Here is a 16238-nt window from a genome sequence, read left to right on the forward strand (position 1 = left end):
GGCAAACACAAGCACCACACTTCATCCCACAGGCACTCACACAAACACCATTCATTTGCAGACACTACAACATCCACTATTTCCACTGTCTCCTCCTCCTCCCCATCCACCTCTTCCCTCCCAGCCACGTCCACACTCACATCTGCATGCACTACATCATCATCTACTACCAGCATTATCACCACACCAAGCAGAACACACACCTCACTGGCAGACACCTCCACAACAGCCATGCACACATCCCCTGTGTCTTCTCCCACTGTGTCTGCCCCCCCTAAAGTACACAAACGCAAGCACTCAGACACCCACCAGCCATCCACTTCACAACAGCATACAACCCATGCACCTGCACCCAAATACAGCAGACAAACACCTCCAACAACCACTCCCTCATCCTCCACTCCCATTACTTCTCCCTCTTCCCGCCCCAATGTCCCTAAGGCAAGAAGTGCCAGGAGCCTGCACCAGCAGCTGTCACGGAGCCCCCACCACCAACCATGGCCGTGAATCCATCCGAGGGTGCAGGGGATGTGCAGGAGCCTCCCACCACCATCAGCACAGTGCATCCATTTGAGGGTGCAGGGGATGTGCAGGAGCCTCCCACCACCACCAGCACCACCACAGTGCATCCATTCGAGGGTGCAGGTGATGTGCAGGAGCCTCCCACCACCACCACCACAGTGTATCCATCCAAGGGTGCAGGGGATGTGCAGGAGCCTCCCACCACCAGCACCACCACAGTGCAGCTGTCACCGCCAGCGGACACAATGTAATCCTGCCTCCATGGGCTGCTGTGCGGCCTGTCCACTCCAGGACCAATGGGGAGGACACCCGCTCGAGAGACTGTGGCCTTGCACTCCCCAGGACCAAGTACAGGGCATTTTGCCACCCCCCCAGAAGCAGTGGGCAAGACACCCACCTGAGAGACTGTGGCCTTGCACTCCCCAGGACCAAGCACAGGGCATGGTGCCCCCTCCAGAACCAGTGGGAAAGACACCCACTCGAGAGACTGTGACCTATCACTCCCCAGGACCGAGCACAGGGCATGTTGCCCCCTCCAGAATCAGTGGGGATGACACCCATCTGACAGACTGTGGCCTATCACTCCCCAGGACCAAGCACAGGGCATGTTGCCCCCTCCAGAACCAGTGGGCAAGACACCCACCTGAGAGACTGTGGCCTGTCCCTCCCCAGGACAAAGCACAGGGCATGTTGCCCCCTCCAGAACCAGTGGGCAAGACACCCACCTGAGAGACTGTGGCCTGTCGCTCCCCAGGACCAAGCACAGGGCATGTTGCCCCCTCCAGAACCAGTGGGGAAGACACCCACCTGAGAGACTGTGTCCTGTCACTCCCCAGGACCAAGCACAGGGCATGTTGCCCCCTCCAGAACCAGTGGGGAAGACACCCACCTGAGAGACTGTGGCCTATCACTCCCCAGGACCAAGCACCCGGCTGAGGTGCCCCTCCCTCCCTCTGAGGTGCCTGCGTATTTGCCAACTGATGCCCCTGCAGTGTTCTCTCCGTGTTGATGCAGGTGACAAGTGGGGCCTTGGACTTTGGCCTGTGGCCATGTCGCCCACTCGAACTGAGGACTGGGCAGTGTGTCTTGTTCTGTACATTTGTAAATATCTGTTACATTGGCTAACTTTTTTTTTTTTTACTGTGCTGATATTATTACACTCACTTTGATAAATTCATTTTGTCCTTGCATTATTCAGCCGATTTCTGGAATTAACTTCCTTTCTTGTGCATCTGGTTGTGTGTATGGAGCGTGTGTATGGGGTGCATGTGGTGCGTGTGTGTGTCACTCTCTTTTTCCGCCCCCCCTCCCCACCTTGTGTGCTAGGCAGCTGTACTCACCGTCGTCATCTTCGCCGGCGTTGGTGTTCGTGGTGGAGCAGAACGTAGAATATCATTGGAAATACATGCAGTTCGGGTTTCATGGCAACGTGGTTCTTCCTTGTGTCTCCAATGGGGAGTCCTTTCACTTCTGAGCTCAGTTTCTGCCAGGCTTTTGATGTCGTTGGTAACGCCCCGGAAAAGGTGGCGGATTGTGTTGTTGTAATATGGTGGGCAGAACAATTACATTGTTCCGCCTGGCTGTAGGCGCCTACCGCCGTGGTGGCTGATGTTTCCGCCCTGGCGGTCGATGTGGTACATTGGCTGTCTTTCGGAGATCTTTCCGCCATGGTCATAATTTGGCGGTAATTACTGCCAGCCTCTGTTGGCGGTATTACCGCCACTTTATCACCGACCGCCAGGGTCATAATGAGGGCCATAATCTTTTAAAACCAGTGCCCAGCCCCCACTATCCCACTTTATCAATTTTCATTATTTGAAAGCCCTGCCAAAATTCTTATTACCAAAATTTGGACCTTGAGCATCATGCATCCAGGTTCTTCCTAAAAAAGAGCACATCTAAATGTTAGCAAGACAACACAGTAAAAATCTCAGTTTTGTGTTTGGCTGCCAATAATACAGTCAGCACGGCAAATCTCAAAGTAATTCCTCCATGAGCCAGTATCACCTACTTACTTGTGCTCAGGCTACCTTGTTCCAGTAGCTTACAACTTTCTATCATGCTTATACTTTGAGATCTAGGATCACATGTACAAACACGTACAAAGCATTTTTCTAGTCGCAAATGGGCCTAGCTCCAGAATCGGCCCATTTCCGACTAGAAAAATGCTTTTTGGGATGTACAAGGCCCATATTGCCATTTGGTAACTTGTTACGGAATCGCAATTTGGGTTTTGTGACTCATTATTAGGAAGGGGCGTGTTCTGGGCGCCCCTTCCTAATACCGAATCCAAAAGGTATGTACAAATGTTTTGTGACCAAAATAAGATTGCAAAACATGCATAGATTACCACCATTTTCAAACTGGTAGTAAGCCATTCGCAAACAGGAAGGGGTGCCCTTTCTCTTTGTGAATGGGGGCGCTAACATTTTTTCAGAGCAGCTAGTGGTCCCACGGACCACTGCTTACTCTGAAAAAATGAAAAGGAAACTTTTCATTTTAATTCTTGGAATGCATCTAAAAACAAAACTGCTTTATTTAGAAAGTAGTCCCAGACATGGTGGTCTTCTGACCCCTGAAGGCCACCATCCCTGTGAGTGCTGGCTATTCACAAATGGGTCGCAAACTGCGACCTGCCTTATGAATATTAATGAGGCAGGTCTCTTGTGACCCATTTGGGAATTGCTAACAGTGTCTGAGACACTGTTATACATCAGCAATTTGCGAGTCGCAAAACCTGACATTTGTACATGAAGCCCTAAGGGTTCTTTTTTGTTATAAACCATACACTCTTTTGGGCCAGAATTTTGAGCAGCATTACAGGTGCTTGACGCTGTTAAACACAGCAGTTTGCCTTTGCTGTGCCCACTGTACTGTTGAGCAGCCTGTCTATTTTTATAGGAAGGAACACCTTCACACATTCTCAGAAAACGCTCCCACTGCTAGACTGTCGACTTTCAGTCTGCTATGGAAGCAAAAATGGGTGCTGCTGTTACCACCACAGCCAAGATGTCCTAGCCTTATCTGATGCCCTGGATATATTAATGTGCAAATAAGTGAAAGAATTAGCAAAGATGAACAAACCAGTAAAAGTTTAAAACATTGTGGGGCCTATGCACAAAGGTAAATGTACACATGAGTAAATACAGACATGTACATTTACTCTTCCACTTCGAGGTAACTTTACTATTTTTGGCTATTTCAGAGTGTAAAGTTACTACAAAGTGTAGCCTTGTATGGCCCCACCCCCTCATTTTAGGGAACGGAGACAAGTGAGTAAACGTTCCGCACACTTTGAGAAGACCTTCCTAACCGAAGAGGAGACTTTCCCATTGAGGAGAATACGAGAATTACATATGTCTGAACCAAATCACACACACCTGGCATCCATTTCCTTCCAATAACATAAATACTGCCCACGCTATACAATCTCCTTTTTTTGCCTCTTCGATTTTCAGCTACTGCAGGCACCACTTTCTATCTGAAGGATGCAAACCCACTTCTTAAGTAGAAAAGAAATTTCACTGAGGTGACAGACCTTTTTGTAAAATTTGTGGTGAAACATTACAAAAACGGACTGCCTCTATTCACTTTTAGTGGAACACAGAAGGCAGCCTTATGGCAGGAGGCAACAGACTCTGACAATGCAACTCAACTACATGTACAGGTATGTCCTTATGAAAACAATGTTACTAACGTACTACAGGAGATTTCTATCACTTATTTTGCAAAACCTTAAAACTATACTTTACAATGTTTTTTGTGATGGCTAATAATTGTAGTAACTTTAACCTTGAAATTTATATTGGTACTCATTTATATACTCATATTTTCTTTTAATCTTTTTAAATCCCTGTGTTGTTTTTCCATCCACCACCTGCCTCAGTATCAACTTTTGCCCCCAGCACTATACCAAAACCCAGACTGGCATCATGCAGCACACGGATGGTAGAGATTGGTAAGTCAAACATCTGCTGTTTTGGCGTTGGGTCTAACCTCTTTATTTGTCACTGACAGAATAGCTGTATGTCTTTTGTCACACACCTTTATTTGCACACTAAATTATATACTGCCTTATAAAATTCACCTTACATTTTGCAATATAATGGAAGCACTATCACATAGGTCTTGTCTTAACTTGCAGGCAAGGAAACTTTGGGGATCTCAGACATTTAAATAGCATCTTCTTGCATGATTTAGGACGGACTCCTTAATACGCGTGTGTGTCTGTCTCTCCTGTCAGCTTCTAGCACACAACAGCCCCTGATGTCTAGTTTGCCATCATCAACAGCAATGACAACAAGTAACATCCTGGCAGACGTTATTAGGCCTGACACCATCTGTATGCCAGGTAAGTCTTGGAAACTTCTGATCTTACTTTCTGCATCCCATCACCAATTCTTTCATTAACATATTTATCTAATTTCCCGTATAAAATGTTAAATATCTTTTTATTAGTGTTGATAGCTTTACCTTTCTTTAATGTATCTCTAATGTGTGGTCATTTATCCTTTTATAAATAGACAATAAGCATTTAATATTATTTTTTATCACTACAGCTGCTGGATCCTTGGAAACATCACCTACAGGGGCACAGGTTCAGAAGTTGACCTCACAGGGGATATCCAGAAATTCATCATCTGTGGCTGCAGCTGACCTGCGAGCATGTGAGTTGACATTGCTGAGATATAATAATTCCATGCATGGATCAACACTTGGTTTCATAAATTAATTTATGTTTCCAGGATACTGACTGTATTGGTTTTTCCAAGCAATCTCAATTAAAGTAGAGCTGAACTTTAATCACAAAACTCTATATGGTGATCTTCAACTGTTTCCCTCTTCTTTCCCAAGTACTGGGGATATTACGCTTGACGATGATGCTCAACCATAAACAAGCAGAGGCTGGCGGACAATCCAAGGGGAGGATCCAAACCTCCTCTAATCAACTATCGCAGCAGCCAACACTGCTTGTGAAGAAGAGGAGGAAGAGAAGGATTTGGTTGAGGAGGGCCAGGACCTAGACGTATAGGAGGACACTGTTGCCCCGACACAGAACATCTCCAAGACCCCTTTATGGCTAAAAAGCAGTCTTTCCCTAAAATCCCTCCTGAGGATTGCCAGTCCCCAGCAATTACCTAAGCAACTACAGATGCTTGTTCCACCTATGTACAACTCACCCACAAACAGCCCTCAACTAATAGGTACCTTTGTATAATCTCCTACAAACTCATCCCTTGAAGGTGCATCTCAGGTCTTCTTTCATTCATTTGAGGAAAATAATGCTCCTGCTGAGGAACAAGTATCCCCCATTCACCGTTCTCCTCCCCACAACCTCCCAGATGGCACTCTTCTCTGTGCTACAATGTGCTGGCCCTGTCAGACAGCAACACCTGCATGGGGAGGGAGAGGAAGTTAGCATAGTCTAATGATGTTCTCTTGGACAATAGTTTCTTCCAATAATAGTCTAAAGTGTAAGGAGATATTCATGCAATGTGGGCTACTCTCCATTACATTGCTATCTTCCTAAAAGGATCTCTTCATATGCATAACAGACAGACCCATGCCTTGGATTATGTGAAACGTTACCATGACATAGCAAAGATGCACCAAGAAAATTTCAAATTTTTGGGGGAATAGTGTAAGGCAATATGCTTTGACCATGAAGATGACAGACAATAAGCAAAACATGCCAAAGTCACTCTTCACAGCCAACCCATGCACAAAATTCTGTAGAGGCACTTCAACGTAAGAGGGACACACCAACTGCCTACCTCACACCTTTGCCACAACCACCTGTAGCATATACACAACATCTGCCTCCACCTGCATCACCTCAACCTCTACTACCAACTCAACCTTGACACACTCAACCACACACAAGACAAACACTGTCTACTCTCCCAATATATCACCACCAGTATTAAGCAGGCAGAGTAGTAGGATAGATCCTCCAAAATAACTTTTGTTTTGTACATTTTGCCAACATTATCCCTAACAGATTAACTAAAAACAAATCTGTAAAGTAAATTATAGATATTCTTGTGTAAAACCTTTCTCTATCTTTTATCCGTGTAGAATGTTGTGGCATTTACAATAAGGGATAGTGTCATTTAGGATCTGGTCTTTGTTTATCTTCAAAATGTACTGGATGTAAAATGTCAATATGAGTTTGAAAATATCTTCTAAAAAAATAAAGTCTAACAAACAAACTTCTAAATAAAAAAATTCTTTGACTTCACAAAATAGTGTAAAAATTAAAACAGACATTATTTCTTCTTTTTTCCATATTTTAAACTCAAAATAGATATTGTTTTGCAAAATCAAAATTGGGGCCAATTTGAAACTGTCCCCAGGAATGGCCAAAAATAAATAAAATGGGGTCTTCATGGAGAGATTAAATCCAAACTTGGAGGGGGTGAGAAAATAATAAAAACACACCAGGAAACATCAGGGCAATTAGTCTATCTACACAGTGGATCATTGAACAAAACAAGCTTGTAAAGAGTCTAAAAATAACACGCAAGCTTTAGGTCTAAACACAAAGAGACCTATGAGGGGCTAGGCTCAACGACAGCAGCTTCTGATTTGATTGGTTTTACATATTATGAGTTTATAACTTTTTAAATGCATTTTAATAACGTTTAACATTTTAAACATCATGCACCTTGGACATTTTATTGAGGCATTTGAACTGATTTTGATTAATTGGCAAAGATTAATTCATTCACAGTCTAAAAATAACAACCCACTGTCTTAAAATATTATAAAGTCAAACCACCAAGCCAAAGAACATCTTTGAATCATATTTCTGGCGTGGGGGCAAATGTTCCTGGCCTTTCTCCCCCTCTGTCTTCACCACCAAAATGTTGAAGTCCTCCTCCGACGTGGAAGTTAAATGGCTTTGTCATGACAGGACCACACACCCCACAACACTGGGTTAGCTGGGGAAAAATGGATGATAGATTAACTAGGAAGCGGGATAACCGGAGATGGGACTGGCTGGGGAGGTAGACAAGAGTGAGGAACTGCTATCAAGGAGGTCATAAGGCCACACAAAGTTTGAAGATGTTCAGTTAACAAGGCTTGGAACAGCTAGACCTCTCCATGCCCAGATATCTCACTGAACCTCTCCGACAGGTCCCATGATCTCCTAGAGCAGTGGTTCCCAACCTTTTGATTTCTGTGGACCCCCACTTTAACATTAATGGAACCCAGGGACCCCCACTGAATCATCATGGGAATCAGGGGACCCCCGCCTGAGTCATTACTGGAAGCTGGGAACCTAATTTGTCAATATTTGTTAATATTTTTTTAATTTTCTAGGCCCTCGCGGACCCCCTGAGAAGGCTTCGCGGACCCTCAGGGGTCCCCGGACCACAGGTTGGGAACCACTGTCCTAGAGAGCAACCAAAGACAAATATTCTGGGGGAGAGAGTATGTTGCACTAGATGGCTCTCCAGTGTCAGCGGTTAAAGTGTTCCTCAAATGCTGGTGTTGCTCATTGTGGGTACTTGGAGGACTCAGTGCAGGGGATGCAACTGGAGGCCCCAATGGTATGGCGGCCACCTGGAGTAAAGGAAGGGGTGGGTGGAGGCCTAAATAGTGATGGAGTCTGCTCTTCGGACCACACAGGATGGTGTTGCTCAAAGCCAGGAGCAGCCCTATGCTCTGCCTTATCTTGACTGGTGGAGTTGACAACCCCACCAGCTGGCTCTTCATCCTTTGTGCGTCGTCTTTTGGTGAAAGATCTGATTTGTCTCAGGATGGGTGCACACCACTTGTTTATGGTGGGTTCCTCCTGCTCACTGATGATGTTTAGTGAATGTCCCCACCTTGCAGTCAAGGATCTCCTTCATTGCCCTAGGTCCTAGTCAGATGTTCCCGTAGCCAGGCTCGTCTCACTGAAAAGGAATGTAGAAAAAAAGAGATACATTTTGAAATCATTTGATAAATACTGCATACCAAATGAAAGTTATTTAAAATGGATATCATACCACTAAACAAAAGAACCGACATTGGGCAGTCTTTAACAAACTTGTTACAATCCAATGTTAATATACCATTTTTCTGAAATTCCAACTGGGCATTTATAAAAGGATAAAAGTTTATGAAAATGTGTTTTTTCTTTTACTAATCCTGTGCTTAAAGCAGAAAGGATGTTTTGCTACATCTTTCACATATTGCCTCTGAGATTAGAGAGTATTTGCAAAAGAAAAACAATGCATTCTAAAGGATTATGGGCTTGATTACAGTTTGGTGGAAGGAGTAGTGTCTGCCCTGATGGGAGAGTAGATTACGTCCAACATCCTCAGGGTACTCCACCAGTCAAATTTAGAGATGACCACCAGACTAGTGGTCATCTCTGTACATTGAAAGGAACCATCACACAGTCCCTTTAAATGTACTAAGGCCCATATTTATACTTTTTGACGCTAAACTGCGCTAACGCAGTTTAGCGTCAAAAAGTTTTGCGCCGTCTAACGCCATTCTGAAGCGCCATGCGGGCGCCGTATTTATGGAATGGCGTTAGACGGCGCAATCAGACCGGCGCTGCCTGGTTTGCGTGGGAAAAAACCACGTAGACCAGACAGCGCCGGCGTAGGGGGAAAATGGCGCATGGGCGTCTTAAAATGGGGCAAGTCAGGTTACGTCGAAAAAATCGTCTTAACCCGACTTGCGCCATTTTTTAACGACGCCCATCCCCCATCAACATGACTCCTATCATTGTAAAGATAGGAGTCATGCCCCCTTGCCCAATGGCCATGCCCAGGGGACTTCTGTCCCCTGGGCATGGTCATTGGGCATAGTGGCATGTAGGGGGGCACAAATAAGGCCCCCCTATGCCACCAAAAAAAAATATAAAACATAAAAAATTATACTTACCTGAACTTACCTGAATGTCCCTGGGGTGGGTCCCTCCATCCTTGGGGGTCCTCCTGGGGTGGGCAAGGGTGGCAGGGGGGGTCCCTGGGGGCATGGGAGGGCACCTGTGGGCTCATTTTGAGCCCACAGGCCCCTTAACGCCTGCCCTGAGCAGGCGTTAAAAAGTGGCGCAAATGCGCCGTTTTTAGCCACGCCAACTCCCGGGCGTCTCTTTTGCCCGGGAGTATAAATACCACGTAAAGGCCTGGGAGTCATTTTTTAGACGGGAACGCCTCCCTTGCATATCATTAACGCAAGGAAGGGGTTCACGCTAAAAAATGACGCACATTCCGGGAACTTTGGCGCTATTCGCCTCTAACGCCATAGTATAAATATGGCGTTAGTTGGCGTTAGTTTTGCGTCGAAATTGCGTCAAAAAAAACGACGCAATTTCGGCGCAAACGGAGTATAAATATGGCCCTAAATGTTTGATGTATGGCACCTTTCAGGTTTGACGGGCATACACCAAGCTGTTGACATTTTTTTTTATTTTTCAAACCAACTTCAGAAGTGTGTTGGGAGTTTTCTTCAAGGACGTGGGGTATTATTTTTTCTTGTCCCCCATCCTCAGTTTTTTTCTGATGGTGACAGACAAGAAAAAAGGGCATTTTAAAATGCACCTTGAATAGGGCGGATGGTGTAATGTCCTTTCTCCAACAGAACCTACTCCATCAGGCTGCAGGAGGAAGAATCAGAAATCTGCCCTTCTCTAAATGAGGCAGGTGAACCAAGAGTTTGGTGGGCAGGATACTCTGTTTGCGACTAAGTATCATCTCCGCCAAACTCTATAATTTAAGCACAATGTCTGATTGTTGATTTTTCTGTAAAATATTCTTATAAAACATATGGTGGTTAAAAATTATGGAAAAGCTACACAATGTAAGCATCACATAAAAACACTTTGACAAAATGGAAATGTAACAGATCCCAAATGTTGAAATTGTGTTTTAACTGTTTAGTAGTCTCAAAATATAAAACTTTTAAAGCATTTCTTTATGTAACATCAAGTGATTAGACTTTCAAATCTAACAGCTGAGTGTGGATAGTCAGCCATTTATTGGAATAAAATGTTTTAAAAAAAATAATTGTGCACATTTTGAATTTTATTATTATAAAAAATATTAGGGTTAGAAATGAAGAAAAAGCTACACAGTGTCAGTATCACATCAACTAACATTGACAAAATAAAAATGTAACAGTTACCAAATGTTCAGGTTGTGTTTTAACTGTTATGTAGTCCCAGAAAATAGAACTTTAAAACAATTTCTTCATGCTAACATCAGATGATTAGTCAATCCAACCAAATGGCAGCGAAGGGAGTCAGTCCAGTTGGACCTACCTGTACAGTGTTGTCATGTGGGGGTGCTGAGAATGTGGTGGGAGGACACTCTAAGAATATCCTGGGCCTTTTATGGTTCCAGCAACAAAGGTCCTCCCAGTGCTTGCAGCAAGGTTTCCTCCATCAGGTGTGGAAACCCATTGCACTGCAGTGCATAGAGCTGTTTGGGCGCATGCTGCATAGATCAGCTGGGTCTCAGGACCCCATAAAGGACACCCTCACAAATGTTCTGCAATTTGTCACTGTTGAATGAGCAGGCCCTCTCCACTTGTCCCGGATCCATGCTAGGAATTTGAATATAGAAAGGAACAGCAGGATGGAGGGTGGTGGTGTGGTGTAGAGAGGATGGCTCAGAATGACAACAATGACCACCCCCTTCTTCCCCCTTCCTGTAATTTTCCATTTGTTGCAGTGGGCGGAGATCTTAGCCCTGAATGCAGAGGTATCTACCCCACATTTTGGGTCGAGACTCCTAATGTGGGGTGGAGACTCTGCATATGAGAGGGAGCTCTCTGCATGAGGGAGAAAATACCTTGGCATGCAGGCAGAGATACCTCGCTTGCAGGAGGGAGACGCCTGCATATGGAGAAAATCCAAAATAATTTAACAAAACTAATAACAGGAATTGTCTGTGTGCTTAACGTATGTGTGAGGAATCAAGGTTTTAAGGATGTTTGTACTTCAGTATTGCTAATGAACAGTGTTTAAAGGTTACAGAAAATTAAGATGCAAGTGATTTAAAATTAGAGCACAGCATGTTTGTTAATTACATTATGGTAGACAGAGTTGTTTCAGGACTATATATATATATATGGACAATGTGGTAGAATTTCCCATTCAACACTGTCCAACCACATAAATGCAGCAAGCAAACTAGCAGCTCAAAAAAGAAATGATTTACCCAACTGATCCTGCACCCAAATCCCCTGACTTTTATTCTGTACCCTACCCCTGGTACCTTGGTGTGGGCATAGGTCAGGGACAACATCTATATGTAAACCCATTGCATAGTGACGCTGTGGAAAACACAACAGGATACAACAATCTTGCTCACAACTTCTGGGAAATACACCAATCCTCCATGGACGGTTAAGACATCTGAATTGAAACTTAAAAATCCCCAAAGTGTTTTTAATAATACCTTTTGTATGTATGTATACATATGCTGCAGTAGTGTGGTTGGACATCTGTAGGTTGTGAGGAGATGGGGAGAGACAGCATAACAAGGATGGTCTGCAACAAAGACGTGAACGTTTGATAACTTGGCCCTCTTTCTGGATATAATACATTATGCCTACATATGTTCAGTGGGTATTAGGGTAATCCGTATGAATTGTGTCAGGAATACTGAGAATGTTTGAGATGCCATCTCCAGATGCACATGTACCTCCAGTGTGAGGTGTTGTTACTTACCAATGTGCCAGATCACCAAAATCCCCAGCAAGCAAACAACATGCAAGATGTGACTAAAGAATGATACAGTTGTTGTGTGCTTCTAGGAAAGGCAGCACACATATCAGTGGAGCAGCCCTTGAATGACAGCGTGAACACTGATGGGAGTGCCAGTGGTTTCCATTGAGGAAAAAGTATGCTGTGTGGTGAGGTGATTGAAGTGCCACGTGGGTGCAGTCAATGGCATCTACCATACAAGGGAAGTGGGGAAAGACTTAAAATGTCTTTGCCACTCTTTGCCTTTCCACCAGCAACCATGTCATGGCAATGACTTGGTGCGCTCGTCTGTTGATGCTTCTCAGTACCTTTTGCAGGCGTCAATACTGGCTTGCTTGTGAGGTGCCAACACTGTCAGAGAGGAACCTCTGGAAAGAGCCACTGGCCATTAATGGAGTGCAGTGATTATTTTGATATAGGCAGGGGTAAACTGGGAATAGGATACAGATGAGTCCCAGCAACCACAACAAAGATCACATCAAGTGAGAAGCAGTGTGTGGCAATGGTTGCTTCTGTGGAAATCCGAAAAATGTTGATGTTTTTTCTGTGAACCCTCTCTTTCTTCCTCAAAAAATGATCACTCCAAATGCTGGGCAGAGCAACAAACATATTCACCAACACAGTGAAGGCAGAAAAAGATGTTCAGTGTGTCAGTTTATTTCTTATGTGGTTAGCCTGGCTGTGAGTGCCTGGTGTTGAAATGTGTTGTGTCTGTAGATGGTTAGTGAAGCTTAAAACAATTCCTTGTGTTACCCAGTTATGCCGCCGTTGTAAGTCTTCTTATAAAATACAACAAGAAAAAATGGATCTTAATAATAAAATAGTCATATGATATCATTCAATAGGATTTCCTTTTTTTAATAAAAACTGGAACTTAAGTAAAGCCTTGGTATACAATTAAACATGATTTTCTTTAATGAGAACAAAGCGATTAGATGATTAAAAAAAAAGATAGCACAGGATTGTGTACAAAAGTTTAAAGATTGGGATCTTCAACCCCCTCTCCCCCAAAGGTATTCCTTTATTTTCCTAGGTATTGCCACTGTTAATCGGTGGTCCCGTTATTTCTATAGGAGTGTGTTGCAGTACTAAAGGTTGGCTATTTTTGGTGCCGACCTTACTCAAAGGCTCAGATGGCAGACTTTTAGTAATGTTTCGAGTCCTTTGTGGTTCTAAGAACTTTAGAAGTGGGGTTTGTGGATAACAATAGTATTTCTCTTTTGTGGGTGGGTGTCTGTCCCTCCCTAAACCTCTCCTTTATTCTCCCTTAACCCCCCTTATAGCTCCTTAAAACCCTCCCATTTTATAGTAAATAATTCCTATTTCCCAGCCACACCCCAGGTCCCCCCCGCATTTACTACAAAAAATGATACGCACATGTGTGGAGCTCTCCTCACAGACAAGAGAGGAGAGGCAGAGACATCTGCACATAGTTTAGTAAATGGCATTTTGAACCGCACAAAACATACTACAAAGTGTAGTTTGAGAATAGCCCCCTAAGCTCTTAACATTTAGAACAACAGTCAGAATTTAAAAACACAGAATTGCAATTTCAGTACCATGTCAATAAAAGTCAGCCCTAGCATGGTTGTGCAGTCTGCCTTTTTTGTTTTTATTCACAAGAAAGCCTTCACACATGCTCAGAAAAAGCTCCCACCACAGTGGAAACCCAAAATGGCCACTGCAGTTACCAAGAGACAAGATTGCCTACCTTCACCTGTGTACAAATTGCATGATTGGTGACCGCTAGAAGGTTCCATATTGTTTGTGACTGTGTGACTGACAGCAGTGGGATCCATCTTGGATTTTAGTAGTAAAATATAACACAAAACAGAGTTTGAGGTACACCCCGGGAAGTGCAACTCTGTCACTTTCCTTTCTGAGTTAGAGGATGTAGCCTCAGACAATAAATTGTAGAAGGGTGGAGACTGGGCTATCTTAGTTATTCAACTGGACCTGTTAACAACTGTGTGTGATGCTGTTTAGGGGTTAGGGGTGGGACACGTGGCAAGCTGATGCTTCTGGGCCACAGATGAGGGGACTGGGTCTATTCGCCTCTGATCTCCCAGGACCCGTCCAACTATGGCTGTACAAAGTGGAACAAGTACAACCCCTTCAGCACTTCTCAGTGGTAGTTATGGCAAGCAGTCACAGGGTTCTCAGAAACATAGTGAGGGGGTGCATAAACTCAGCACTCAACAGTCCCACAGCAGCACCATAACTGAATGTTCAACCCAGTGTTCACACCATACAAAACAGCCACAATTTGTGTCCTGGTGCTAAAGCTATGGTGCCTTGTATTCTGCACCACCTCGCCCCTCTCTCTGGTACTCTCCCCTTGGCAAGTTTAGGTAGTTCTCTCCAACCCGGGACCAGTGTCTCTCAGGAAAGTCTCTAGGCTTAGGGGCAGATTACCATTAAGGTAAATTGTAGCATTCAGTGCCTGTTGCAAGTCTCGGTTTTACGGGGTCACCACAGAGCAAGCCTCAGAGTTCATTTCTGGCAGTGGTGGCAGGAGGTGGCAGCAGGTGTGATGCTTCACTTCTTCATCTGGGAGAGCTGGGCAGGCAGGAGGCTTGCACTGCAATCCAGGGAGGACCACAGCAGAACGACAATAGTACGCTGCCAGCACCACAATCATATTGGCTAAATCCTTGACAGTGACAGTAGTCCACTGTCAGTAGACAATGGCATACTGGGTGTGCTCCTTCATGTTCAGGTGCAGGACAAGTGCAGAAACTCATTTCTGTCAAGAGACAGTTCTAGGCCTTCACAAGCACACTGGATTAGCATGAGGCTGGAGCCAAAATCAAGAACCAGGATCCCAGTTATTCAGAGTCAGGAACTTACGGTGGGGGACCATACTGTACACTATACATAGACATTTCTATCCCAAAAGATGCACCTTCCAGAGCCGACTTAACCGAGCCTTACTCCACTACTGAGGCTGTCCACTCGTGGAATCACCAAATCCATTGGGAAAGTCCATCTGCATTCCTATAGTCTTTTCTGATAAACAATTTTATTTATTGCTTCATCGTACAGTACAGTTGAAATAACCTTGTCACACATCACCACTATTCACGTACATAAATTGATCAGCCATCGAGACCCAGGACAGGATATTTCCATAATTTGCCCCAGATCTTCCAAAGCTCCTGCAGGCAGCCCCTGGCTGTGTAGATACGCTGTTCTTGTAGAGCGCACCAGTCCACCCTCATCCACCATATGGCCATTTAAGGGTTCTTGGACTTCAAACTCTTGGTAATGTCCTGCTTGGCGATCAATGTGGGAATCCCAATCAGTATACGCTCCAGTCCTGGCTCCCCCCCCCCCCAAGTATTTTATTAGGCCGAGACAGGCAACTCCTTGGGAGATTTCTAGGGGCCGGTCTAGGACTGATCAGAGTTCTCTTTTCATTCTTTCCCAGTTCCAGGCTAACCCGTGACAGGACCAGATCATGTGGAAAAAATCTGCACCAGCTGGCGAACAACAGACACAATCGGCCTGAGAAATCCTTCTTGGTCAGTGAAGCCTCTCGGTGATCATGTAGGTGAGACAAAGGTAATTAAGTTGGACTAGCCTGAGGCGTGTAGAAATTGCTAATTGCAAAGTGGCCATTATCACCTCCCTCCAATCTGTCATCTAGTTCCCCCACTCATGCCTCCCACCTCTGTCTCTGGAACCCATCTGTGGCTTTGATGACCAAGAAGCAGTATACTAGAGAAACTGCACCTTTGGTAAGCTTCCTGGTTCGTAGCTTAGCCTCAAGAGGGCTGGATTCAGGAATGTGTGTGTTTATGGGGATATTGGCTGCAAGGGAGTGACGATTCCTGTACTTCGTTCTGTCATTATGCTCTACTGTGAAACCTAGACCTTGCAGTGAGATAGACCATCTCAGCAACTTGAGATATTCGCCCTTCATTGACATTAAATACTTGAGTTGTTTGTGATTGATCTGGATCACAAACTTAGTACCAATCAGATATAGCCAGAATTTTCT

The 16238-nt window shown here is 44.6% G+C and overlaps 1 long non-coding RNA gene across 1 annotated transcript in view; it reads right to left on the minus strand.

The window, feature by feature from the left end:
* Positions 1–7217: 7217 nt before the first annotated feature.
* Positions 7218–16238, minus strand: part of LOC138259132 (uncharacterized) — a 92703-nt gene continuing 83682 nt past the window's right edge. Inside the window, exon 3 of the long non-coding RNA XR_011198646.1 lies at positions 7218–8426. This is a non-coding gene — a long non-coding RNA (uncharacterized lncRNA). The remainder of the gene's footprint in view (positions 8427–16238) is intronic.

The sequence above is a fragment of the Pleurodeles waltl genome, chromosome 2_1 (assembly GCF_031143425.1).
Source record: "Pleurodeles waltl isolate 20211129_DDA chromosome 2_1, aPleWal1.hap1.20221129, whole genome shotgun sequence".
Lineage (NCBI taxonomy): Eukaryota > Metazoa > Chordata > Amphibia > Caudata > Salamandridae > Pleurodeles > Pleurodeles waltl.